We start from the raw sequence: 26,973 nt of genomic DNA on the forward strand, positions 1-26,973 counted from the left end.
GGGTCCTGGGGTCGCCGGCCGCCCGCTCCGCCTTGGCTGGCTGCAGCCCTGCCAGGTGGGCAGAGCAGACGGCAGGCGTGATGTGGTCCTGAAGTCAGGCTTCCCACAGAGACATCCGACCCGCCCCTGCGTGCCACTCAGAGGGCCTTCCAGCGTTTCAACATATCCTGAAATGAAGGAGGGCGCTCCCAGCTGTTCATTTCCGAGAGCCCTTCCGACCCTGGGAGGTTTCTGTCTTGGGTGGAATAACTTGATTTCCTTTCACAGCTTAGCACGTCTCATACAGGGATGTGTTGACTAGATAACCAATGCCTACGGTAAAATGAAATGGAACAGCATAGAGAGGTAGGCGCGTGCCGAAGCCTTCACTGACCTTCCTGGGAAATAAGCATGGTTACGCTGCAGAACCGACAGTTCAAAGGCCATAGAGATGTTCACCGAAACCTAGGTACTTCGATTGATCAATGACACCTCGTTAAATTTAATTTCTTTTTCTGTTGTGACAGAGACAGAGAGAGTAACAGAGAGGGACAGATAGAGACAGACAGACAGGAAGGAGAGAGATGAGAAGCATCAATTCTTCATTGTGGCTCCTTAGTTGTTCATTGATTGCTTACTCATATGTGCCTTGACCGGGGGGCTACAGCAGACAGAGTAACCCCTTGCTCAAGCCAGCGGCCTTGGTGGGTCCAAGCTGGTGAGCTTTGCTCCAACCAGATGAGCCTAGGCTCAGGCTGGTGACCTTGGGGTTTCGAGCCTGGGTCTTCCATGTCCCAGTCTGACACTCTATCCACTGTGCCACACTGCCTGGTCAGGCTAAATTTAATTTTTTTAATACATTTTTTTAAAAAGAGAAATCATTATTGCAAGAAGTTTTGTTGGGTATGTGCGCATGAATTTCTTGAAAAACATTTCACTGTGAACAACCACATACAAGTATGAACAGCTGGGCACCTTTTCCAAATGTCCACTTATCTTTCAATGATGAAGCCGCACCCTCCCCCGACCCCCACCATAGAGTCATGCTCTTCCTGTTTTGTGTTGTATTCTGCTAAGTACAGATTCCTATCACAGTCTCTACTGTTTCTCTTTCCATATCTGTCTCACTTCCCATATCAAAAAATAATGAGCAAAATTTGAAAAGAAAATAAACGCAAAGAAAATAAAGGAGGAAACTATAAGGGAAGCAACAAAATTAATGATGTAAAAAAACAGCCATACAAAAGAAAGTTATAGTTGACCTGCAAAACCAAAATCTATTATTTATAAAGACTAATGAACTACATCAATCTTTGGTAGGTCTAACTAAGAAGAAAAAAAAAAGACAAAAGTAAGCAATATTGGAAGCAAGAAAAGTGATATTGTTATTTGAGCTATGACTTGATGATGCCTTTTGGAGGAAAAGTTGATAGTATCTATCAAAACTGAAGAAAAAAAAGCTAGAAATGGATGCTAAAGATATCTTTGAAAACAAGAATATGGAATTATCAGCGTTAGCATAAAATAGACAATGACTAGATATGCCCATTAATCAAGGTTTAATAAGGCATGTTATATCTTAACCATAAAATATTATGCCACTGTCAAAAAGAATGCATTGATACAGAGAAAATAACAAAGATGGATTTTCAGATAAACCAAGCAAATTATACAGCAATATGCATCGTATGATCTCACTTGTGTTTTTTAAAAGCAGGATGGATAGAGGCACATATGGATAGGCATGGTTTTGGAAATGCCACGAGGTCCTGACCAGTTGGCTCAGCAGTAGAGCGTTGGCTTGGCATGTAAAAGTCCCTGGTTTAATTCCTGGCCAAGGCACACAAGAGAGGTGCCCATCTGCTTCTCCACCCCTCCCCCTCTCCTTCCTCTCTGTCTCTCTCTTCCCCTCCTGCAGCCAAGGCTCCCTTGGAGTAAACTTGGCTTGGGCACTGAGGATGGCTCCATGGCCTTTGCCTTGGATGCTAAAATGGCTCCGGTTGCAATGGAGCAATGGCCCAGATGGGCAGAGCATTGCCCACTGGTGGGCATGCCGGGTGGATCCCAGTTGGGCGCATGCGGGAGTCTGTTTCTCTGCCTCCCGCTTCTCACTTTGGAAAAATACAAAGGAAAAGAAAAGAGAAGAGAAGAGAAGAGGAAGAGAAGAGAAAAAGGAAAAGAAAAGAAAAGAAAAGAGATTATTTTATTTTATAGCATGAGATGTGTGAAAGGCACTTTTTTTTTTTTTTTTTACCAGAAAAGTGATTTAATGCTCCTTCTCAGAAGGCACTGGAGAGCTGATAACACAAGAGGCAGTAAAGAGTGTTTGACTTCAGGCGTCTTCTTTCCACAGTCGAATCTTTGGTGAGCCTACTATCTGCCCTGCTTTGCACCACAGGATATTTGACATATGGATGTTCTTCCTTGTGTCAGGATTCTCCCAACATTTTGAGCTAAAAAAAAACTTTTCTCTGAAGAGGATGTGGCCTCCCCAAGTCCCACATTAATTTATCAAAGGGAAAGAGAATTAAAAAATCACAGAGAGCCTAGAATATTAACTATAGAAAGATTAACTCTGAGGCTGGCAAGCTTTTTCTGCGAAGGGCCAGATCGAAACTGTTCCAGGCTTTTGGGATGGCATGATCTCTGTTATGATCAACTCTGCCGTTGTTCCACATAAATCAGGGGGCACGGCTGCGTTCCATAAAACTTTATTTGCAGAAACAGGCAGAGGGCCATGTTGGCCTAGTGGCTGTAGTTGTGCCAACGCTTGGATGAAGGTTTCTGGACAGAACCACATCCAAATCACGGAGAGTCTACGAAATCCGCACAAGAGGAAGAACTACCTGATCAACACTGCAGAGCACTACCATAGACAGCGGTGGTACGGGGTGAAACAGGCGTGCAGGCTAGACCAAGCAGGAGCAGGCGCCTAGAGTTTCTTTCCTTCTTTTCTTTTCTTTTCTTTTCTTTTCTTTCTTTCTTTCTTTTTTTTTTTTTTTTTTTTTGAAGTAATGTGGATAGTAAGATGGCAGCCCTGGAGGGGGCATCGTGGTGAGCCAACCAACCCGGAGAGCTTGGGTGGGAAAGGTGAGACAATGTAGCCAGATGAGGCTGTTCAGTCTGGTGTGTATTATCTCCCAACAGAGGGGAACCGCTGCCCAGGCTTCGCCGTGAGAAGAGCTAAGTGGAGGGAACTAACTCAGTCGTTGGCGAAACAGGAGAACTTGGCGTCATTAGAGGGGGAAGGTCGTCTGGACAAGGAGCTGCATTTCTTATTGTCACCAAGGAATGAAGGCTGACCGGGCCCCAACCCCTCAGTCACATTGAGTCCTCTGTGTTCTGTGCCCCACGTTGCACGGACTTGTGCTATTCACCCCCTGCTTCACCGGAAGCCTTTCCTCATCGTTGCTGAGCTGGATACTGGCCTTTAGTTCTCGAGGGAAAAGAACCATGTCAATCACCTCCCCATTTTCATATCTACTCAAACAGTATACGCCAAAGAAAAGATGCCCCAAATTAGTGTCACTAGCATACCAGACCAGAGGCAAGAAAGGGTGCGTGTGCTGGAAGGCAGGACGGGCCAACGGGGCCCATTCCCTCCCCCAGCCTCAGTGTCGGACGGAATTAAAACCCGTCCGTCCGGTGGCAGAGGTTTCCTGGCACAACGCCGGCCTAGCCACCGGGCAGACGGAGGAGCGTGAACACAGCAGAGAGCAGTCACCCCTTTCAAGCGTCTGCCCTCGGCGGGAGGAATGCTGATGACTGATTTCCCGGAATAAAGCTGGGTTTGGCGTTCAAGATAAATTGCCGGGCAAGATGAGGTTTGCCGAAGAATGAAGTGGGATTCATGCTGCAAGCGTGACGAAGAAAGGCTTGCTTTGCCTGACACTTAAAATCATTCCTCTCGGTTAACATCTGCCACAACTCATCCCTGCCCCGGGTCTGCGCGGAGCACTTTGTCTGGATCACCACTGGAACACCGATGTTGGTCTACCTTCTATTAGCCACAGAGGCGCGCGAGCCTGCCCTTCCACCGGACGCTGATTCCTTTGAGAGCAGGGATGTTTTCACGAAGACTGCGTCCTAGCGGACGCTCTGGAATCCCTGCACAGCCGTGGTTCGCGGGATGTGATATAAGGCAAGACGGGGGAGGGGCTGGGGCTGGGGGCTGGGTTTGCACTGCAGGTGCTCTTTCTCTCAGATTTTATGTTTCTTAGGTGGTGGGTGATGGAGGACTGGTGATCTCGGCTAAGCCAACCCTGGGCAACCAAACACTTCTGAAATGCCTTTTTGAATTGAATGTTGACATTGACCTGGATTTAAAAAAAATCAAAAGTACAACGAGATAATGCCTCACATTCGTTATATTGGTTCTTCTCAACAAGACAGGTGATGACAAGTGTGGGAGAGGTTGTGGAGAAAAAGGAACCCCATTCACTGCTGGAGGGAATGTAGACTGGTACAGCCGTTATGGAAGACAGCATGGTGATTCCTCAAAAAATTAAGGATAGAACTACCATATGACCCAGCAATTCCTCTACTGGGTAACTACCCCCAAATCTTAAAAACATTGGTACATAAAGACACATGCACCCCCATGTTCATCGCAGCATTATTCACAGTGGCCAAGACATGGAAACAACCAAAGTGCCCCTTGATAGAGGGTTGGATAAAGAAGATGTGGTACATACATACAATGAAATCCTACTCAGCAATGAGAAATGATGACATAGTGACATTTACGACAACATGGATGGACCATGAGAACATTATATTGAGTGAAATAAGTACATCAGAAAAAGCTAAGAACTGTATGGTTTCACACAGAGGTGAGATATAGAACTGAGACTCCTGGACATGGATAAAAGCGAAGTGGTTACCAGGGGGAGGGGGCCTATGACAGGGGGTGGGGGGAAGGAGGAAAGATACGGTGACAGAAAATGATTTCACTTTGGGTGATGGGCACACCATATAATCAACCGTTCAAATGCTATAGAAATGTTCACCCGAAACCTATGTAGTCTTGTTGATCAATGTTGCCCCATTAAATTTAATTTCCTAAATAAAATTTTAAATAAATCATTAAGGAGACGGTGAAACTATTTGTCACCTAACTCATCTTTCTCATGTGGAAAGTTGCTTCACATCTTTGGAAGGCATATTTTGATGGGTTCTGATGACCATGTCCTTCAAACATCTGTGGTCTCTACTTACAAGGGCAGGTCTATCGTGTTCTGAGTGTAGGTAATTCGGGGCTGAGAGGTCAGGTGCCGCTGAGTCACTCAGCACAAGGAGCAAACAGGCGTGAAAGGGCAGGAGCGATCACTGGAGGGAAGCCTGCTTAAGCCAGCCAGAACGGACACCACGCCAGAAGGCAAAGGAAAGAACACTCCACACAGCACGCACACACAACTCCCCTGCCGCATGTAACCTGGATGCTGGGGAGCCACTGGAGGACTCTGAAGCCCCACGGAACAGTGAGGGACAAGGTGGAAGGAGAATCATCCAAGCAAGCTGCTCAGGACAGCTGCCAAGGAGGTATGTCTCTAAACAGGAAACAACAACCCTTTATTTTGTTATGTCACTGAGATCTGGGGCCAGTGGTATCTAACCACCTCCCTCTTCCATCTCTCATCTCAAAGAAAGAGTCAATGATTGCTACATTGTTCACTAGGTTTGGGGGGCCTTGAAAAGGGAAATAAGGGAAGAGTAGACAGACACCTATGCTACATAATGGCATGTGATAGCTACTTTTTGGCAAAGTATTCTTGATATAAATAACTGAGAGTCTTGGGGAGAGGAAGCACATACCAAATCTTGTCTGGACTATTTTCAAAGGCTATATATTTTTTCTATTTTAAAATAGTAATATCTAGGGAGTACGCACTAACACCTCATTTATTCACACGCTTGCCCCATTCCCTTGGCTACCTGCTACATTTCTTGCAAGAGTTGTTTCAAATTCATTCCATATTTTCTCAAACACCCAGTCCCATCTCTGTCTCTGCCTCCCTAATTGGACTGACTGCACCATTCTCTACAAAACCTCTTCTCTGATGAATCCCTCTCTTCCTCTGTCACTTATCTCTTCATTTCCTTAAAATGCTTTTAAACCAGTATCAGTTATTTTCATTCTCTTGAAGAAGGAGATCCCTTCTTCCTACACAAAATGAAACTCTCTCTCTCTCTCTCTCTCTCTCTCTCAGTCACCTTTAGCCCCTCTGCTTCTAATTGATTCTTTCCTCCTTTCTTCAGAGATGTTATAAACTTTCCTATTTTTTTCATGTGCTCAAAGTGAAAACAGATAAAAACATTTTCTTTAAACCGTACTAACTTCTCAGCTGATGACATCTCTCTCTTTCTCTTCTTAATACATTTCATTTTTAGAGCACTTTGAGGCTCACAGCAAAATGGAGAGATTTTCTGTATACACCGGCCGTCCCTCAGGCACAGCCTCCCCATTATCAATACCCCCCACCACCAGTGTGATGCCTTAGTTATAATCGATGAACCTACATCATTACTGCCCGAAGTCTATAGCTTCCATTAGAGCTCGCTCTTGGAGTGGTACGTTTTCTGGACAATGTGTGATGATATGTGTTCACCATGACGGGATCACACAGAATTGTTTTACTGTCCTAAAAATACTCGGTGCTCTGCCCATTCATCCCTCCCTTTCTCCAACCCCTGGAAACTACTCATCTTTTTACTAGGTCCATCACATTGCTTTTCCCAAAATTTCAGATATTTGGAATTATACGATATGTTGCCTTTTCAGATTTGGCCTCTTCCACTTAGTGATATGGATGTAGGTTTCCTGCAGGCCCTTTCATGGCTCGATGGTTCGTTTATCTTTAGCACTGATGGTGTCCCATGGTCAGGATGTGCCACAGTGTATCCATTCGCCTATTGAAGAACATTCTGTTGCTATGACTTTTCTTGTGAACCACTAAGATTTTAGAGCCAATGTGTTGATATCTTCTTTTTCTCTTCATCCCTGTCACCTTTTATAGTCAAGTGTCAGTCTTATTCACACCATTGTAACAGCTCTTGAGGTCACTAATGATTTGTAGGCAGAAAATCGGTGACCTTTCTTAAGTCTTAATCTATCGTGACTTGCACAGTCGTGACACCTTAGAACATTAAGTGTCCTAGGTCTGGGGTGGTCCAGCTTGGTATATATAACCTCAGAGCCTATATTAAATTAGTTATTCATCATTGGTTCTGTTTATTTATAGGCTCAGTAGAGGAAAGCTAGACAAGACATAAACTTGAGTCTGGTTAAGCAAGAGAGCGCTCTGTGCCAGGTACTAGAAATGCCCCTTGTGCACATGCGTGCTTTTGTGAACTAAAGGGATTGTGACATCTGATCACCTCTGAAAAAGTCAATACTTTTCCTTTTCAAGAAGTAGAGGAAAAAATGGGTAAAAGCAGGACAAATGCAAGAAATATAAGGAAATAAAACCAATGACCTTATCAATATACTTCTGTCATAGTACTTAAATATTATTACACTAAATCAAATAAAATCACCAATGCCCAACGTTTATGACATACAAAAGTGTCAACGTTATATGATTTGATCTATTATGTAAAGTACCTTTTCTTCCCCTTGAAAGCCTGCATTTAAAAGTCTGGAAGTTATTTATATTCTATCTCTAAACCTTGGCCCATGGTGAAGTCAGTGAGTGTTGATCTGAATTGGAACTCATTGAAGGCAGTGACTCTGCGTCAGGAAATCTATGTTCCTGTCTTAGCTCCGACACAACTGTCTGTGTCACCTGGGATGTCACCCTTGATCTGGGTCAATGCTTTTTATCTGTAGGGTTGGGATGGTTTTGGTACTCTCTCCCTCAAATAATTCTTGTAAGGATCAAATCACATTGTAGATCTGTACCTAATTTATAGCCGGGATTTACTCATTTCGTGACGTGCTAATTACAGATACTGTTGCACTAACGCATAAATAAGAAAAATACTGTCATTGCCATCTGACTGGGTTTTCCTATTTCGTGATCAGTAACATGGATCTGAGAAGGGACGTAGCTCCGCCCGAATCCTGGGATGTCATGTCTACTCCTAGACCTGTGCCTTCCGCTTGTCCTTTCTCCCTTTGTGAATCTCACAGGCCATTGAGCTAAAACTTCTACCCTACTTTTTATAAGATAGGACATAAAGAAAAAAAATAACCACTATTTCCATACTCAAATGAGAACTAACTGGGCAGCTTCTGAGTAAAATTTTTGCAATGCTGAAAAATTCCATCGTCAGGTCCCTAAAGCTCAGGATTCCACCGGATAACCGTTGGGAGCTTGGCTTCTGTCTTCAAGCCGAGCCTGTTCGTGCATGGAACAACCCTAGTGCCCATTTTTGCAAAAGTCCTCCTGGAAGCTCTCTGCAGCCCACTCAGAGGCTTCTTGACGCAGTTTCAAAGAATCCTTTCCACCTCGTTTTATTAAAATCATTCCATTCTATTACCACCTTTCAAGAAGACATGGACTGCAACGTGGAAATAAATAGAGTCCATCTCTTTTGTATCATCGAAGTCCTTAAATGATGAAGATGTAAAATATCCATTTCTCTTCTTTTTTCCTTTTCATCCTTGGGCCGAGGACGAACGAAGCTAATTGAAGCCTCTTGCATTTTTGTGCTACTGATGCGGATTTTAGCCGAAATGGAATGAAACATTGTCTGTGAAGGGAGATTGCTTTTACAAATTAAACCCATGTATCTTACGGAGTTCTATTTCCAGAAATGTGACCTTATTACACTTCATAATTAAAAATGAGAGCAATAAAGCCATGCTGGCCAACATGACTTCTAAGCAGGCCTGCTGGATGTGAGTCAAGTTTGGTCTCGCCTGTTAAAACATCAGAACGTACCCTGTGGGAACTGTGATGAAAAGCTCCCCCTTGTATCAGTTGTTCTCGGCCATTCCAGACAAGACACCAACTTTTATTTGTTCTCAGTAAAAAAAAAGGGGGGGCTCTTCTTGAGTACTTGGTGCTATGAAAAGAGAAAAATAGGATTCTCGTTACGGCTTGCCTGCAACATGAGAGAAAAAGAAAGAAAGAGAGAGAGAAAGAGAGAAAGAGAAGGGAGGGAGGAAGGGAGGGAGGGAGGGAGGAAGGAAGCAAGGAAGGAAGGAAGGAAGGAAAGGAACAGAGGAGAAGGCGAGAAAGACAGGAAGGCTGGGAATCCAGGTTCCTGTTGAAGGAGGAAGTAGCAGGAAAGCAGGAAGAGGAAGGAACCCAGAGGCAAGGGTGTAAGCTGACTGGCGAAGGGAGCCGTGGTGGAAGAGCGAGTTTCTTGGTGGATCTGGGCCGGCGGAGAGAGGGGCAGGGCCACGTAGTTGTAAGAGAACAGGTCAGAACGCTTTAGAGCACCAGGACCATGCCGAGGCCAGAACAGGGAGGACTTAGGTGGATGAACAAAACGCCTCAAGGGTAAAAGGACTCGGGTCGCTCAGCTTGGCCAGCTAAGCAGGACAGCACAGAACTGTGAAGCCCGTGGTTTCCTCTGGAACGACTGTCACTTCTCCCTGGGAATGTTGGACACCGGACACCAGACTGTGGTTGTACATATCCGAAAGCTACGGAAAGACAGAGGTGGGAGAGCTGACGGGAATAGCTCTGTGGTTCCCAGTCCCCCACTGGGAGCCCCACTGCGTAAGTCCGGAACGTTCTCTCTGCAGTCCACACTTGCTGTCCATTTATGGTCTCCATTGAGGGGGGGGGTTAAAGTGCCTTGAATCCTCAATGTCCAGCTGGACTTGATTCCAGCCAAAGTCACCTCCAAATAGTGTCGAGTCTCAAAAACAAACCTGCCCTTGAAAACTCCACAGCCCCAGCACTGCCCTGCTCTGCACCGCGGGGCGGAACGCATTGGTCACGTTGGTCACCTTTTTAAACCCCTACGTGGCCAAAAGGCAACCTGTGGTTTTGGAGATAGGTGGGATTCCAAGTGTCACCTTGTCCAGTCGCAAACCATTGCACTTCAAAAAAAAAGGGAGGGGGGGTGCTGTCCTTGAACAACGAACGGCTTCTAGAGTGAACCACAATAGCGTCTAAGTCTCAGAAGTGCGGGCATGCTTAACCTCCTCGTTAGCTGTGTCAGAGCAAGGTCTCTAAACAGGACCTAGTGTGTAACATGGGAATGTCAACAGAGCCTTCTTCATAGCGGCACTGTCAGCATCAGGTGAAATAATCCACTGAAACCCTGCAGAGCGCGAAGCCTGACATTAGCAAGCACTCGGTGATTGGCAGATATCATCACTGCAGCTAATACTTCTGATTACTGTTGCTACATTCTTATCGTCAGACTACTTGCTCAGGATTTTACCCTGAGCATTGTCCCTTCCTCCACCATTTATCTGGTTGCAATCGGAGTGACCATGGTACTTGCCTTCTCCATTTATATCCACCCTCCACTATAGTTCATTTCCCAGGAGATGTGTGTTGATTCGAGCTCGATTAAAGGGTCCCTTCTCAGTCAATTTTAATTTAAGGATAAATGACAGTCAGTTCAGACTCCTCTTTGTGGCGGAACCCACAGCATGGGAAAGATAGAAGATGTCATCGTCAGTTAGAAAGCAGAAGCGTGGCTCACGGCAGTCATCTTTCCTGAGCATCAGAATTGCAAGAAGGGCTCATTCAGACATGACTGGGGCCCTTACTCTGACTTTTTATTCTGGAGCAGGGTCCTGAAACTGTGCGTTTGCAACAAGTTACCAGGTAAGGTTGGAAGTGTTAGTCTGGTTACCACACAATGGGAAACCCTGGTCCACAACAAGAAAGAGGAATAAAGTCAACCCATTGAGTAAATCAAAGGTAGATAAGTAGGTAGGTGGATGGACGGGTAGGTGGATGGATGGGTAGATGGATAGACGGGTAGATGGATGGACGGGTAGGTGGATGGACGGGTAGGTGGATGGACAGGTAGATGGATGGACAGGTAGATGGATGGATGGGTAGATGGATGGACAGGTAGGTGGATGGACGGGTAGATGGATGGACAGGTAGGTGGATGGACAGGTAGATGGATGGATGGGTAGGTGGATGGACGGAGAGATGGATGGATGGGTAGATGGATGGATGGATAGATGGATGGACGGGTAGATGGATGGACGGAGAGATGGATGGATGGGCAGATCAATGGACAAAGAGATGGATGGACGGGTAGGTGGATGGACGGGTAGGTGGATAGACGGGTAGGTGGATGGACAGATAGATGGATGGACGGGTAGATGGATGGACGGAGAGATGGATGGATGGGTAGATCGATGGATGAAGAGATGGATGGACGGGTAGGTGGGTGGACGGAGAGATGGATGGATGGGTAGATGGATGGATGGGTAGGTGGATGGACGGAGAGATGGATGGATGGATAGATGGGTGGATGGTTAGATGAATGGATGGGTAGATGGGTGGATGGGTAAATGGGTGGATGGGTAGATAGATGAATAGAGAGATAGATGGATGGATAGATGGATGGATGGATAGATGGATGGATGGGTAGGTGGATGGATGGGTAGATGGATGGATGGGTAGATGGATGGATGGGTAGGTGGATGGATGGATGGATGGATAGATGGATGGATGGGTAGGTGGATGGATGGGTAGATGGATGGATGGATGGGTAGATGGATGGATGGGTAGGTGGATGGACAGAGAGATGGATGGATGGATAGATGGGTGGATGGGTAGATGGGTGGACGGGTAGATGGGTGGATGGGTAGATGGATGGACGGGTAGATGGATGGACGGGTAGATGGATGGACGGGTAGGTGGATGGACGGGTAGGTGGATGGACGGGTAGCTGGATGGACGGGTAGGTGGGTGGACGGGTAGATGGATGGACGAGTAGGTGGATGGACAGGTAGGTGGGTGGACGGGTAGATGGATGGACGGGTAGATGGATGGACAGGTAGGTGGGTGGACGGGTAGATGGATGGATGGGTAGGTGGATGGACGGGTAGGTGGATGGATGGGTAGGTGGATGGACGGGTAGATGGATGGACAGGTAGGTGGGTGGACGGGTAGATGGATGGACGGGTAGATGGATGGACGGGTAGGTGGATGGATGGGTAGGTGGATGGATGGACGGGTAGGTGGGTGGACGGGTAGGTGGATGGACGGGTAGCTGGATGGACGGGTAGGTGGATGGACGGGTAGCTGGATGGACGGGTAGGTGGATGGACGGGTAGGTGGATGGATGGGTAGATGGATGGATGGGTAGGTGGATGGATGGGTAGGTGGATGGATGGGTAGGTGGATGGATGGGTAGATGACAAAACATGTTCTGGCTTTTCCAGTGAGATTTAATTTCTTCACAAAACCCAAGTACCTGAAAATTTAAAAGCACTTAATTTTGCATTAACTGCAAATAGCTACAGAAAAACAGATAAAATGGTACCTGGGTACATGTACTGGGAAATACAGCTAAAGCAAAACTCAGGAAAATCTCTTACATGTATATTAATTAATCAAAAAAAGAAAAAGAAAAAGAAAAAGAAACCACTTATACAGCCAAAATGACATCTAGTAAATCATAAAGAAATTTAGTCAACCAACAAAAAAGAATAAAGAAGACAGAAAAATTCCTACTTCCATTAAAATAAATTTTACATTGATCACCTTTGAAATGGGATGATTAAGCACGGCTGGTCTTGCTGTGTGGAGGAACATTCTATAAAAGGTAAAGCTAAAACACTTGACCATGAAGCTAAAACACTTGACCACTGAAAATATTCGTAAAACAAAACAAAGAAAAATTGAGAGAAAACAGATTACCTCTACCACAAAATAATGTTTTAATATATAAAATGCCCCCCAAATTAATAGGAGAAAGATGTAGATCCTAAGAGAAAAGCAGGAAAGATTATGAACAGGCATTAGGGAAAAAAATACAAATGGCTCTTAAAACAATAAAAACATGTTCGGCTTCATCGACAATCAAAGAAATAAAAATGAAATTCTAACATGGCCTTTTTTTCCTAACAAACAGGCAAAGACTATGTAGCAGATAACGCACATCCTGCAAAATCATTGGGAAAGAGAGTCAATCTCCTATATTACTCGAAGAGTGAAAAGTATATCTCTTGAGAGCAACTTAGCAAACAACTAAAAAAAAAATAAGGTACATTTGCCCTTGACTTGGAACTTCTACCTCTAGGATAGTAGCCATGAAATGGACTCACAAACTTGTGAAGTAAAACATATACCAGTGTTCTTACAATGTTGTTTAACCACAGCAAAGTAATTTGAACAATTCAGATATTCATCAGTAAGATGGGACCTAGACAAATATATCTTGAAGCATTCATACAAGGCATACAATGTACTTGAAAATACAGGGACTCTAACTATAATACTGTAGAACCAACTTTGGAATTTATAGCTAAAAGTAAAAAGCAAAGTGCAAAAAAGAAAAGGATACGTAAGGTTAGACATACACACATCTGTACAGGAAAACGAGTGTGCAGCTCTCACACTGGGGACCAATATTGGTAGCAATTTGCGCTTAGGCGTGAGGGGTAGGCAAAGGAAGTGGTGATATGTTTATGATGCACCCTATTGCACATTTTGAAAGTAAACTGTTTAAGATTTTATTTATTGATTTTTCAGAGAGAGGAGAGAGAGAGAGAAAGGGGGATGGGTGGGGAGGAGTGGGAAGCATCTTACTAGCTGCTTCTCACATGTGCCTTTGACGGGGCAAGTTCGGAATTTCGAACCATCAGATGAACCCCGGGACGAACAGAATGCGCAAGCCTGTATAAACTTAGAGCAGCAGCAGAGATGCTTCTCCACCCAATGAGAATTTAAAATAAGTGCATAATCGTTCTCATTCATCTTTGGTCCAAGCCAAACCAGACCTCACTGCTGAGAGACTGCTGTGAAGAGACTGGGGAATCCCTGCAAAAGATCCTGAGCAAGAAAGAGGTTCTTCTTTTCTGAATGCCGAGTGTGTGATGTACACATTCTCAGGTTGCTCAAAGACTCCAGAGCCCCTCTCTTGCTATGTTAATGCTGATTACTGCCCCCCACCCTGCCCCCAGTCCCAGGGCTAGAACGCTGATCACTGCCCCCCACCCCGCCCCCAGTCCCAGGGCTAGAACGCTGATCACTGCCCCCCAGCCTCGCCCCCGGTCCCAGGGCTAGAACGCTGATCACTGCCCCCCACCCCGCCCCCCCACCCCCCCCAGTCCCAGGGCTAGAACGCTGATCACTGCCCCCCACCCCGCCCCCCACCCCCCCCAGTCCCAGGGCTAGAACGCTGATCACTGCCCCCCACCCCGCCCCCCACCCCCCCCAGTCCCAGGGCTAGAACGCTGATCACTGCCCCCCACCCCGCCCCCCCACCCCCCCAGTCCCAGGGCTAGAACGCTGATCACTGCCCCCCACCCCCCCTAGTCCCAGGGCTAGAACGCTGATCACTGACCCCCACCCCGCCCCCAGTCCCAGGGCTAGAACGCTGATCACTGCCCCCCCACCCCGCCCCCAGTCCCAGGGCTAGAATGCTGATCACTGCCCCCCACCCCACCCCCCACCCCCCCAGTCCCAGGGCTAGAACGCTGATCACTGCCCCCCACCCCGCCCCCAGTCCCAGGGCTAGAACGCTGATCACTGCCCCCTACCCCACCCCCAGTCCCAGGGCTAGAACCGTGCCTTTGAGGGACACGGTGGAGTTTCTTTCAGACTCAACCAACTGAGTTCTTTCAGGGTGTTCTGAAGATATAAATTCAGCAGTCATCTGGCTTCTAATAAGGTGACCGACTTTTCTACAATGAAAAGGAGGACAAAAAGAAATTGAAGAAAACAAAATCATAAATAAAAAAAAAACATTTCATTCATTGCAACAATAATACACTGTAATATGGTAAGTACATAATAAAAGCATTTGTAATATTTTATATTGTAATTTGCTTACATGCCTATTAATTTTTAATGATAATTGTAAGAAAAAAGTACTCCTTTAGATATGAATACATCACATCACACGCAATGGATCGACTCTGCGTTGATCGAATACAGACCTTTACAGATGAGTCTTCCAATATCAAAAAGGAGGACATGTAAGAGGACAGTTTTTGAGGGAAGACGGAACTTACAAAAGAAGGACTGTCCTCCCTAAAGGAGGACAATTGGTCACCTTATTAATAATGATAATATGTAGAACTATGGAACAGAATGAGACCATCTCAGGCCGTGATTCTCAGCCGTGTGGGCCCAGAAAGGTCACCTGGGAAAATGGTGAAACCTGCCAAAGCTACAGCTCCACACCCAGAGAGCGTCACTCCCTTTGCCTGGCGCCCAGGCATCTGGAGACTTCCCCAGACAGTGCTCGCGTGCAGGCCGAGTCGATGAGAACCACCAACCCAAGAGAGAGAAGGGGGATCTCAGCCCGACTTTGAGAACATCAGCACGAGTCTGAGAACTCAAGGCCACTGGAGAAAAAAAGGAGGCCCGAGAGGAAAGGGTTTCAAGAAGAGGCGAGGTCATTGGTCTGGCAGGCCACTGAGGGAATCCAACAAGGTAGGTGGGTTGGAGAGGCAACCAAAGCAGCTGGCAACAGGGCGGCGGTCCCTCACGCTGATGAGAGTGATACGGACAGAAACCAGATTGGAGTGAGCTGAAGTGGAAACAGGCATTTGTAGCAACGTGGTTGAGTTCTGCTCTGAATGGATGAGTGTAAATGAATGTAGCAGCTGCTGTAGGATGTGGGGAAATGAAGAGCTTTTTTTCTTTTCTTTTCTTTTCTTTTCTTCCTGCGTCGATGAGAATGGCTTGCTGGAAGAGGAGAATTCTGTAATGAGGGAGAACAGCGTGGTAACGGCATCAGTCACGTCCCTGAGGGAGCAGGAGGAGGTGGAGTCCAGACGATGAGTGATTGGCCTCTGACGGTGGCTGGGACTCCTCTTCTTTGGCCCATGATGGAAGATGGGGGAGCGTGTAAACCAATCAAGGCAAGTCTGCGAATGTAGGGGAGGGAAGGCGAGGGCATCCCGTCTGATGGCTTCTGTAAAGATGTATTTGTATCAATAGGACCATGCAACTAATGACACTTTCAAGTCTGTTCGAGTCTCCTCATGGACTATATACCACAATGTATTTTCATGTCAATAGAAATGCATCTCAATCATGCTTTTTAAATTACTGTATAGTATTCCTTTATAGAGTTAACCAGTATATATTTCATCAATACTCTTATTGGGGCAAGTTAATTTTTTTTTTTTTGCATGGTTTGAGGATAAATGTCCTTGCCCGTGTTTTTAAATTATCTTCCTCAAGATAGATTTTAAGAATGGGATTTCTGTAAAATATCATCTTTTCCTGTTAATCAATTTTTTTCTCTCCAATATTCCCATTACTCCTTTGAACAACCAGAATTCTACTTTCTACAACGCAAAGGACATAATCGTCGCTTTCTTTAAAATTTTTATGCTAGGGAAGACTGTTTTTCTTCGACCTGACTTTATTCCCCGAGCCCTCTTCTAATGTATTGTGGTCTTACAGATGTGTTGGACTTCGTGTGAAATTTCGTATTTCATTTATTTACTTTAAAAAAGCAGCAGTTTGTCACTTTTTCTGCCAACGCAGCTAGCAGCAAGGAGCCGACTGGCCAGCGTCTTCCACAGCTGCTTCTGGAGGTGGAAGGGCATTTCAGTTTAAATTCACAAGGATTATTTCTCCTCTCCTTCATGTGTGCCCATAATACACCCAGCCCTGGTGTGATCGTCACCCCTCTGTTCATTTTTGTTAGCTTCGCAGGTGAAATTCTTGACTCTCAAAATTCTTGACAAGACTCAGAACGTTTGAACTTGGCTCAACTGCTCCACTCAAAAGCATTTCTCAGTTCGTGACAGAGCATCATCGAGTCAAAGCCTTCTTACCACGTGTGCGTAGAAAGCCTTGGAGGATCGATCTACTGCAACTGTGTATAAAATTTGGTGTACACATATACAGTGTGTCCGTAAAGTCATGGTGCACTTCTGACCGGTCACAGGAAAGCAACAAAAGACGATAGAAATGTGAAATCTGCACCAAATAAAAGGAAAACTCTCCCAGTTTCATACCTATTCAGTGCAGTCCGATGCGGGCTCATGCACAGATTTTTTAGGGTTCCTTAGGTAGCTATCCGGTAGAGCCTCTACAGACTCGTCACTGACTGGTGGCCTACCAGAACAGGGTTTCTCCACCAAACTGCCGGTTTCCTTCAACTGCTTATCCCACCCAGTAATGTGATTCCTATGTGGTGGCGCTTCGTTAGAAACACGCCGATATTCACGTTGCACTTTGGTCACGGATTCGAGTTTAGCGAGCCACAGAACACACTGAACTTTCCTCTGTACCATCCACATCTCGACTGGCACGGCTGTGGGCTGCTCCGCTGTATACACGGTGTTACGTCATCATCTGCGCATGCGCACATGCTGCCACATCATCCTACAGAAACTAGGAGGGTTTTCCTTTTATTTGGTGCAGATTTCACATTTCTATCATCTTTTGCTGCTTTCCTGTGACCGGTCCAAAGTGCACCATGACTTTACGAACACACCGTATTTTGTGGCAACAGAGTCCATGGCATTCGTTAAATATTCAAATGGATCCTTGCTGTCCAAAAAAAAAAAAAAATGATGAAAACCTTCCATTTAATCCAATTTTTAAACAAGAACAAGACACATGGCCAGAACTGAAACCTGGCCCCTCAATACTCCACGGGTGCCCTCTCCGTGGCCTTTCTACCCAGTAATAATTGTAACGGTAATAATAATACATCTACGTCAGCCGACTCCTGACCCTTTGGAGATCTAACTAGGGCAAATGAACTCTTTGGAACTCTGGGCGGTGTGAGCATCAGAGGAAGGGAGCGAGGGCCAGCTGCCCTTAGCCCCCGGCCGCCCCTGCTCCCCGTGTCCCCGCTAGGAGGGAGCCCCGAAGGCAGCGTGCGGCCTGGGGCTTTCCGTCCCCCCCCCCCCCGCCTCCGTTTGCCCTTGTCCCTAACTAATGAGGCCTCCTGCCCCTGTTGGGTCTTGTTTCTACAAGGCAGAACACCTCCTTTTAACAGGACGCGCTTGAAAAACCAGATATTTTCCTTTGTTCTAGAAACAAATGGTGATTAATTGTGCTCGTTGTAATTAATCTGTGGTGACAGATTAGCAGGGTAGCAGCCGTTTCTTTTGCTGCTGCTGCTGCGGCTGCAGGAGCCTTCCTTGATAGGACAGCTGGTGAGAGGGGACACCCAATTCAATTTGCTTCTCATTTGCATACATATGACAACCATCTGCGCTAATAGCACTGCAATGTCTCCATTAGAGCCCGTGAGATGTGCGGCCTCTCCTGGGCTCCTGGGAAGCCCGGGAGAAGGGGAGCTCCGAGCGCAAACACTTGCGGAGGAAAAGGGGCGGGGCTTGACGGGACACACCGACCAGGTCCCGCGGCTCCAGAGATCCAGCATCACGCACGCGCGGACTGAGGAGAGCTGTGGGGGAAGTCCTGCTCCTTTCACTGGAGAACCTCTGCCCATTTGGCCTCCTGGATATAATCGAATTACTAATGGTCTATTCCCTATTGTCCAGTTGCTCGGACTAGAGTCACTTGGGTCAAGACTTTTTTTTTTTTTTCCCAACTGGCTCATTCATTCAAAAAATATTCCAGGAGTCTTGACAAAGTCCCAGGCACTATTTCGTGTGGAAGAGAAGCAGGAATTAGCAAGAGAGAAAGGATTTTTGTTTTATGGGATATACATGTGGTGGTGAACCCTGACCATAAAAAACAAAACAAAACAAAACAAAAAAACAGAAAATGAAACAAGAAGAGTTTTGTGTAGTGTTATATTCAAAGCAAAGACTCAAAGCTGGGCAAGGGGAGCTGGGGAAAGGACAGTGTGTTATGACTACATTAGACTTGGTGATCCAATATGTCCTCTTGGACGAGGTGAGGGTTAAATTGTGACCGGGATGACAAGAAGGAATCAGTCTGGGAACACCAAGGAAAAACATACCTTTTTTCAAAGAAAGGGGACGGCGCCCTTGATGTGGGTGAAGGAAAGACGGAGACTGAGCAACAGTGCGCGAGGCGGGACGAGTGGCGAGTCTGTCTTAGTTTCCTAGACCTGGAGTAATTACGCACCCCAGACTGGGTGGCTGAAAGACAACATAAACTGATGGTCTACAATTCTGGGGCTACAATTCAAGAAATCAGAGTTTCATTCAGCGTGGCACTGGAAACCGAACAGGACAATATCTCTTTCTCCTTCTGGCTCAGGGTGTTGCCATTGGCCCTTGGGCTCCTGGCCACGTAGATGTGTCCCTGCAGGTCCTGCCTTTGGTCGCTGCACGGCTGTCCTCCCTCTGTGTGTCTCTGTGTCTCTTCTCTTCTTCTAATGACACCAGTCATATTGGATTAACCTGCTGAGCACATGGGGACTGGAAAGCCGGGTGGGGCCTATGGGTCATCATGTCAGAACAATGGATGACCTTTAAGAGCCAAGGACAATGGAATGACATGATATGATTCCCGTGTGGGCATCATAGGCGATGGGATTGAGGCAGGGCAAGAAGGGAGGATGAAGGTAAACCATTTTCCTTGGCCATGGGATATAGTATTTGGGAAAATGAAAGATTCACACTTTTGGTCTGAGTAGTTGGAAGGATGGTGCAATACTTACTAGAAGGGGGGCTATTTGGGGGGGCAGGGAACACTTTGGGGGGAGAAAAATCAAGTGTTCCATTTGGACTGGTAACATTAGAGACATCTCTAAGACAGCCACGCGGAAATATAAAATTGCCCATTTGGTCTGTGAAACTAAATGTCAGAGGAGAAAGCTGGTCTTGAGAGAAAGATTTGGGAGTCATCAGCTTCAGGAAATTAGTTAAAGATGTGGAGCCTGACCAGGGCAGTGCAATGGATAGACTGTCGATCTAGGATGCTGAGATCTCAGGTTTGAAATCCTGAAGTCGCCAGCTTGAGCTCAGGGTCACTGGTTTGAGTGTGGGATCAATAACATAATCCCATGGTCTTGAGCCCAAAGGTTGCTGGCTTGAGCCTAAAGGTCGCTGGCTTGAGCAAGGGGTCACTGGCTCGGCTTGAGCCCCCAGTCCAGGCACGTATGAAAAGCAATCAATGAACAACTAAAGTGATACAACTACAGGTTGGTGCTTCTCATCAACTCTCTCCCTTCCTGTCTGTCTGTCTGTCTTTCTATCTATCTGTTGCTTAAACAAAAAAAGACATGGTGCTCATGGGCTAATGGTGTTAGATGATATCTCTGTCTAGAGAGAAAGGAATATAGTGGGGAAAAAATAACAAGCAGCATGCCCCAAGCCCAGAGGAACCGTACGGCTCTCTCTTCTTCCTCTGTCTGCACCTCCGTGTGGGTCTTACCGTTTCACGCACCACTGCCCTTCCTTATTACGGATGACCCTGCTCTCTGGAACGCCGCTGCCTGTGCTGAGGAGTCCAGGTCTGGCTGACCCCCGCTCTGCTTTGTGCCCTCGTTGGATCCATTTTCTTCCCTACTCTCCTTCGTCCTGGTTTCACTCTGTGAAGAAAAGACACACACCAGGGGTTCTCAGCCTCAGAAATACTGACAGTTAGGGCTGGATAATTCCTGGCCACAGAAGCCTATCTTAGGTCCTGTAAAACGTTCAGCCACCGCCCTGGCTTCCACCTACAAGGTGCCAATAGCATCTCTGAGCGGTGACAATTGAAAACGTCTTTATGATCAGAGAATATGCTTGGTACAATTTCAATTTTTCTAAATTTACTGATATTGTCTTTGTGGCCCAACATATGGTCAATTCTTGAGAATGTTCCATGTACACTAGAGAAAAATGTATACTCTGTCGCTTTGGGATGAAGTGTCCTGTAGATGTCTATCATATCCAGGTGTTCTAGTATTTCGTTTAAGGCCACTATATCTTTATTGATTCTCTGTTTGGATGACCAATCTAGAGCCGTCAGCGGTGTATTGAGGTCTCCAAGTATGATTGTATTTTTGTCAGTTTTTGTTTTAAGGTCAATAAGTAGCTGTCTTATATATTTTGGTGCTCCTTGGTTTGGTGCATATATATTAAGGATTGTTATGTCTTCTTGATTCAGTGTCCCCTTAATCATTATGAAATGCCCATTTTTGTCTCTGAGTACTTTTGCTGTCTTGTAGTCAGCATTATTAGATATGAGTATTGCTATACCTGCTTTTTTTTTGGGTGTTGTTTGCTTGGAGTATTGTTTTCCAGCCTTTCACTTTGAATTTGTTTTTATCCTTGTTGCTTAGATGTGTTTCTTGTAGGCAGCATATAGTTGGATTTTCTTTTTTAATCCATTCTGCTACTCTGTGTCTTTTTATTGGTAAGTTTAATCCATTTACACTTAGTGTAATTATTGACACTTGTGGGTTCCCTATTGCCATTTTATAAATTGCTTTCTGTTAGTTTTGTAGCCCATGTTCATTGCAGCACTGTTCACAGTGGCCAAGACATGGAAACAACCAAAAAGCCCTTCAATAGAAGACTAGATAAAGAAGATGTGGCACATATACACTATGGAATACTACTCAGCCATAAGAAATGATGACATCAGATCATTTACAGCAAAATGGTGGGATCTTGATAACCTTATACGGAGTGAAATAAGTAAATCAGAAAAAAACAAGAATTACATGATTCCATACATTGGTGGAACATAAAAACGAGACTAAGAGACATGGACAAGAGTGTGGTGGTTACCAGGGGGAGGGGGAGGGAGGACGCAGGAGGGAGGGAGGGAGAGAGTTAGGGGGAGGGGGAGGGGGAGGGGCACAGAGAACTAGATAGAGGGTGACAGAGGACAATCTGACTATGGGCGAGGGGTATGCAACATAATTTAATGACAAGATAACCTAGACATGTTTTCTTTGAATATATCTACCCTGATTTATTAATGTCATCCCATTAACATTAATAAAAATTTATTAAAAAAAAAAAAAGAAAACGTCTTTCAGACATAGACAAATATGCTCGGGGAGGTGGAAGGGAAGCAAAGGGGTCCCCACCCCCAGGGAAGAACCACTGCCTTCGTCCTGTCACAAGGCTCTACATACCAGAGACACATTGAATATCTGCCACTGAGGGTGACAGCCACTGTATCCTGGCACATAGCTTCTTCCCACGTTCCTCTGTTTGCCGCAGGAAACAGATCCTTTATTCAAGACCTCGTAAAAATAGCATCGGAATTTCTCATCCGTCCCTGGTCGGGCCTCCAGACTCCAGACTGGTTCTTCAGAACTGGAGACAAAGATGGGGAAAGTCAGACGGAGGAGTGAAAGGGTCAAGTGAGAGAGGGTCGTTGACTCACTCAGCCAGGCAACCAATGGCGAAATTAAAACAATTGAATTAAAAGAGCGCTCCACTCCAGGGACTAAAGCCTGATTTGATAAGATAGGGGAGGTCATTACCTAAGAAAAATGGCTGCCATACATTCCAGTGACTTTGCATCCCAAGTAAAAAGTCATCTTCAGGACAATAGATGTCCTTTTAAAAATTTTATCAGCCTGAAAAATGGAGAGGGGGAAGAATGCAAACCAGACCATTAAAACGTAATCTGGAGTCTAAAAATTAATAACAGGGCAGCCTGATCAGACTGAAATGCCACGGAGTCCAATGAGAGGTCGCTGTTCGTCTGGTGCGTCACAGCTGCCAGAACCCTGGAGATGGAATACAGAGAGGGGGCATGCGGGGAACCCTGGAGATGGAGTACAGAGAGGGGGCGTGTGGGGAACCCTGGAGATGGAGTACAGAGAGGGGGCGTGCTGCAGCCGGGGACCAGAGCCATCCTGCCTGCCCGGCGGCTCCCGGCACAGGCTCGGAACCCTGGAGATGGAGTACAGAGAGGGGGCGTGCTGCAGCCTGGGGACCAGAGCCATCCTGCCTGCCCGGTGGCTCCCGGCTCCCGGAACCCTGGAGATGGAGCACAGAGCGGGGGCGTGTGGCAGCCGGGGGCCCAGAGCCATCCTGCCTGCCCCGCGGCTCTCGGCTCCTGGAACCCTGGAGATGGAGCACAGAGAGGGGCGTGCTGCAGCCTGGGGACCAGAGCCATCCTGCCTGCCTGCCCGGCGGCTCCCAGCTCCCGGAACCCTGGAGATGGAGCACAGAGAGGGGGCGTGTGGCAGCCTGGGGCCCAGAGCCATCTTGCCTGCCCTGCGGCTCCTGGCACAGCCTTGGAACCCTGGAGATGGAGCACAGAGAGGGGGCGTGTGGCAGCCGGGGACCCAGAGCCATCCTGCCTGCCCTGCAGCTCCCGGCACAGCCTCGGAACCCTGGAGATGGAGTACAGAGAGGGGGTGTGCTGCAGCCGGGGACCCAGAGCCATCCTGCCTGCCCGGCTCCCGGCACAGCCTCGGAACCCTGGAGATGGAGTACAGAGAGGGGGCGTGCTGCAGCCTGGGGACCAGAGCCATCCTGCCTGCCCGGCGGCTCCCGGCACAGCCTCAGAACCCTGGAGATGGAGCACAGAGAGGGGGCGTGCTGCAGCCGGGGGCCCAGAGCCATCCTGCCTGCCCCACGGCTCTCGGCTCCCGGAACCCTGGAGATGGAGCACAGAGAGGGGGCGTGCTGCAGCCTGGGGACCAGAGCCATCCTGCCTGCCCGGTGGCTCCCGGAACCCTGGAGATAGAGCACAGAGAGGGGGCGTGCTGCAGCCTGGGGACCAGAGCCATCCTGCCTGTCCGGCGGCTCCCGGCACAGCCTCGGAACCCTGGAGATGGAGTACAGAGAGGGGGCGTGCTGCAGCCTGGGGACCAGAGCCATCCTGCCTGTCCGGCGGCTCCCGGCACAGCCTCGGAACCCTGGAGATGGAGCACAGCGAGGGGGCGTGCTGCAGCCTGGGGACCAGAGCCATCCTGCCTGCCCGGCAGCTCCCAGCTCCCTGAACCCTGGAGATGGAGTACAGAGAGGGGGTGTGCTGCAGCCGGGGGCCCAGAGCCATCCTGCCTGCCCGGCGGCTCCCGGCACAGCCTCCGAACCCTGGCCAAGGCTGTGTCGCTGGGCACCGCTCAGCAGTCCGTCCGAGGGGCGTTACAGCTCGTGTGCCGACACCAAAGCAGTCCTCTCGGACGCGCCTTCCCACGGTCCTACACTCACTCATGGAACCCAAATTGAAACTTCTTTTTTTTTTTTGTCCAGGAGAGATGACATAAAATTGAAATCAAGGTAAAAGAACATTTTGTTGTTGTTGTTCTCTCTAGAAAAGAACACGGCCCCACTGGCTGCCTGTGGACTTCACCCCTGGACGTCATCCAGGTCCTGCTCGGTCCTCTGGGGGAGAGGTGCCCATGGGAGCTGGTCTGCTTCCCGGGCAGGAAGGAGTCTGGGAATGGCCCCCATGCTCCTGAGCCGTGAGTTCAAAGACAGGGAAGTATCAGAAAGGGGCGAGAAAGACGTTCCTGACAAAAGGCTTGCAGGAGATAACCTCGTGGAAGGGAAGAGCCGTGCTCCCGGTTATCTGCGGTGACGTAACCACCCACCCACCCCACAGGGCAGTGCCTTGAGAGACGGCCACGTATTACCCCTCCTTCTGTGGGTGAGATGGAGGAGTTCGACTTCTGTGCCGGGGGCACAAGACTTCCACTTACTGAAGAGCCCCAGATGGCCGCACTCACGCAGCTGGCAGGTGACGCTCACGACCGCCGGGGGACTCAGCTGAAGTTCTCGGTGGAAGCCCTCCGTTCTCCTCCACGGGGCGCCTTCCCGTGGGGCTGCTCGGTCTCCTCACAGCACGGCAGCATCTTTCCAAGAGGGAGCCCCTCCAAAGGGAGCCCCTCGGAGGGAAACGTTCAGGCCGCCAGGCCCTTCAGCCTCGAGCCTGGAAGTACTAGGACGTTGCTTGAACTACATTCTGTTGGTGGAAACCCGTCGCAGGACCAGACTAGGTTCGAGGGAAGGGAAGATAAGCTCTACCTGCCCCTCGACGGGAGAGCACCGCTCCCATCCCGCGTACGGACGACAGCGACATGCCGTTGGATCGCGTCATCCCGTTGAGCTGAGCCTGTAGAGGTCGACCTTCGCACGCCTCATCGGGCTCTCAAACCCGCAGGTGCCCCGCAGTTCATTCAATGTGACAGGTGTCGTGACAAGAAACTAACCAGAGACACAGAGGCGCGTTGGAAGAAGATGGCCATGTGACAGCAGAGGACACGGGCAGCGGCCGTTCTCTGAGCCCCGGCAGCAGCCGTAATAAGTTTGCCATTCAGCTCCGTGCCCAACCACTCCATCGTATTTCTACACTCCTGACCCATATTTGTGTCTTTTCTGCTTCAAAGTGTTGTCATCTTGTAAATGCATGGATGGGAAAGATCCTTCCTACAATCCCATGTACGGGCATGTATTGACTGTGTGTGTGTGTGTGTGTGTGTGTGTGTGTGTGTGTGTGTATGGATATATAGCTATATATCTCTCTTTTTTAATCATTTAAGGAGTGATTAGAGGCAGAAAGAACAGCTTTCCCTTTGTGCCATCTTTGGCTCTGAACACAAATTACTCCCCAGGCTGCTGTGACAAGGACACACACGGACACTGTGTGAGAGCCATTTCTTCTGTCTAATCAAGTGTTTTAACAAACTCAATTCCCACTCCATCTTCTGACATGTACTAAAAGCACAAGGATTCAGTTGACTACTTTAAAAAAAAACACCACCAACTTCCAATGGCTAGCACAAAAATTCAGTGAGAGAACATGAGATGACCTTCCACGTGGCCAGTGCTCAAAAATGTTAGATGATGATGATGATGATGATGATGAAGAAAACAGCTCAACACAGTGTCTGACGTAGTAGGTGCTTAATAAATGAAGCTTTCTGTGAAAGAGATGCTCTTTTAGGGGAAAAAAAAATGGCAAAGGAATAGGACACAATCTCCCTGGACGGGGAGAGAGGAAGGTGAGGGCTAAGGAGCTCGGGGTCAGCAGAGGGGCAGTGCACACGCTGCTTCCTGGGGCGTTTGACGGAGCTATCCTTAATACCGAATTATCAGAGGCAGCGTGCCATGTCCACTGGCCTAGACGAGCCTTCCCCCCCGAGCCCTGGAATAAATGCCTCAAAGGCTAAAGGTCAGTTCATTCATCTCCTCACTTGTCTGTTTGTTTGGACATATGGATGCTCCATTGTAAAGGCAATTTGAGCAAGGGGTGAAGGGAATTGAGACCGGGAGGGGGGGAATATATATATATATATATATATATATATCCTCTAACCCACTTCAGTACTGTCCCATGGTGCGGAGTTGTGCAAGAGAAAAAGTATGTTTTAAATTTAATTCTCTCTCTAAAACAAAACAAAACTGTGATCCAAATTGGGGAAACTCGTGACTCAGTTCTGTCCTGTCCAGTATGGTGTTTATGCAACTTGCCTTTGGGCTGGCCTTCGGTCAGATTTTCTTTCCCTGATCCATTTCCGTTTCGCTCAATTAGGCACAAGCTGTCCAGCCCGCTTCCTGGTACCAGCACTGCTCCCCCACCCCGCGCCCCCACGTCCAGTGGCTCAGCCAGGGTCCGGCCTCCTGGGAGGGCCCTGGAGAAGCCTCGCTCAGGGAGACGTCAAAAGAAAAGCAGAGAAATGGTTTGCACCTTCCCATGAAGCCAAATGAGGGGGATTTTGACTAATGTTATTAACGCTGTTAACTCAGTCCCGTTTCCGTTAATTACCGAGATAGCTCTGTAATTTGGGTCCAAACCAACCTGAACACCATCGTGGTCCTGAAGTCTTTCTGGAGAGACGGCCTTGAGGAAGGGAGGCTGTTACTCGTGAGGGTCACTTCTAGAGACATCAGGAGGGCAGAAGGGGCGGGCTCTGCACGCTCACGTCCTTGTCTCTGGGAGGTTGTGGCAAGGCAGAGTCCAAGACAGCCGTCACATGGCCCTTGCCTTCTGGTGATCACTCCTCTGTGTAATCCGTTCTCTTTGCCTGTGGGCAAGACCTATGACTTGCCTCACCCATCGGTCATAGCAGAGGTGATGGGGT

General features: G+C 47.7%; 1 long non-coding RNA gene across 1 annotated transcript; it reads left to right on the plus strand.

Annotated features, from left to right (window-relative positions):
- Positions 1–13,713: 13,713 nt before the first annotated feature.
- On the plus strand, positions 13,714–15,940 carry LOC136327276 (uncharacterized). Its single transcript, XR_010729586.1, has 3 exons — positions 13,714–13,967; positions 14,703–14,859; positions 15,762–15,940. It is a non-coding gene; the product is annotated as an uncharacterized lncRNA (long non-coding RNA).
- The last annotated feature ends 11,033 nt before the right edge of the window (positions 15,941–26,973 follow it).

The sequence above is a fragment of the Saccopteryx bilineata genome, chromosome 2, assembly GCF_036850765.1.
Source record: "Saccopteryx bilineata isolate mSacBil1 chromosome 2, mSacBil1_pri_phased_curated, whole genome shotgun sequence".
Taxonomy (NCBI): Eukaryota; Metazoa; Chordata; class Mammalia; order Chiroptera; family Emballonuridae; genus Saccopteryx; species Saccopteryx bilineata.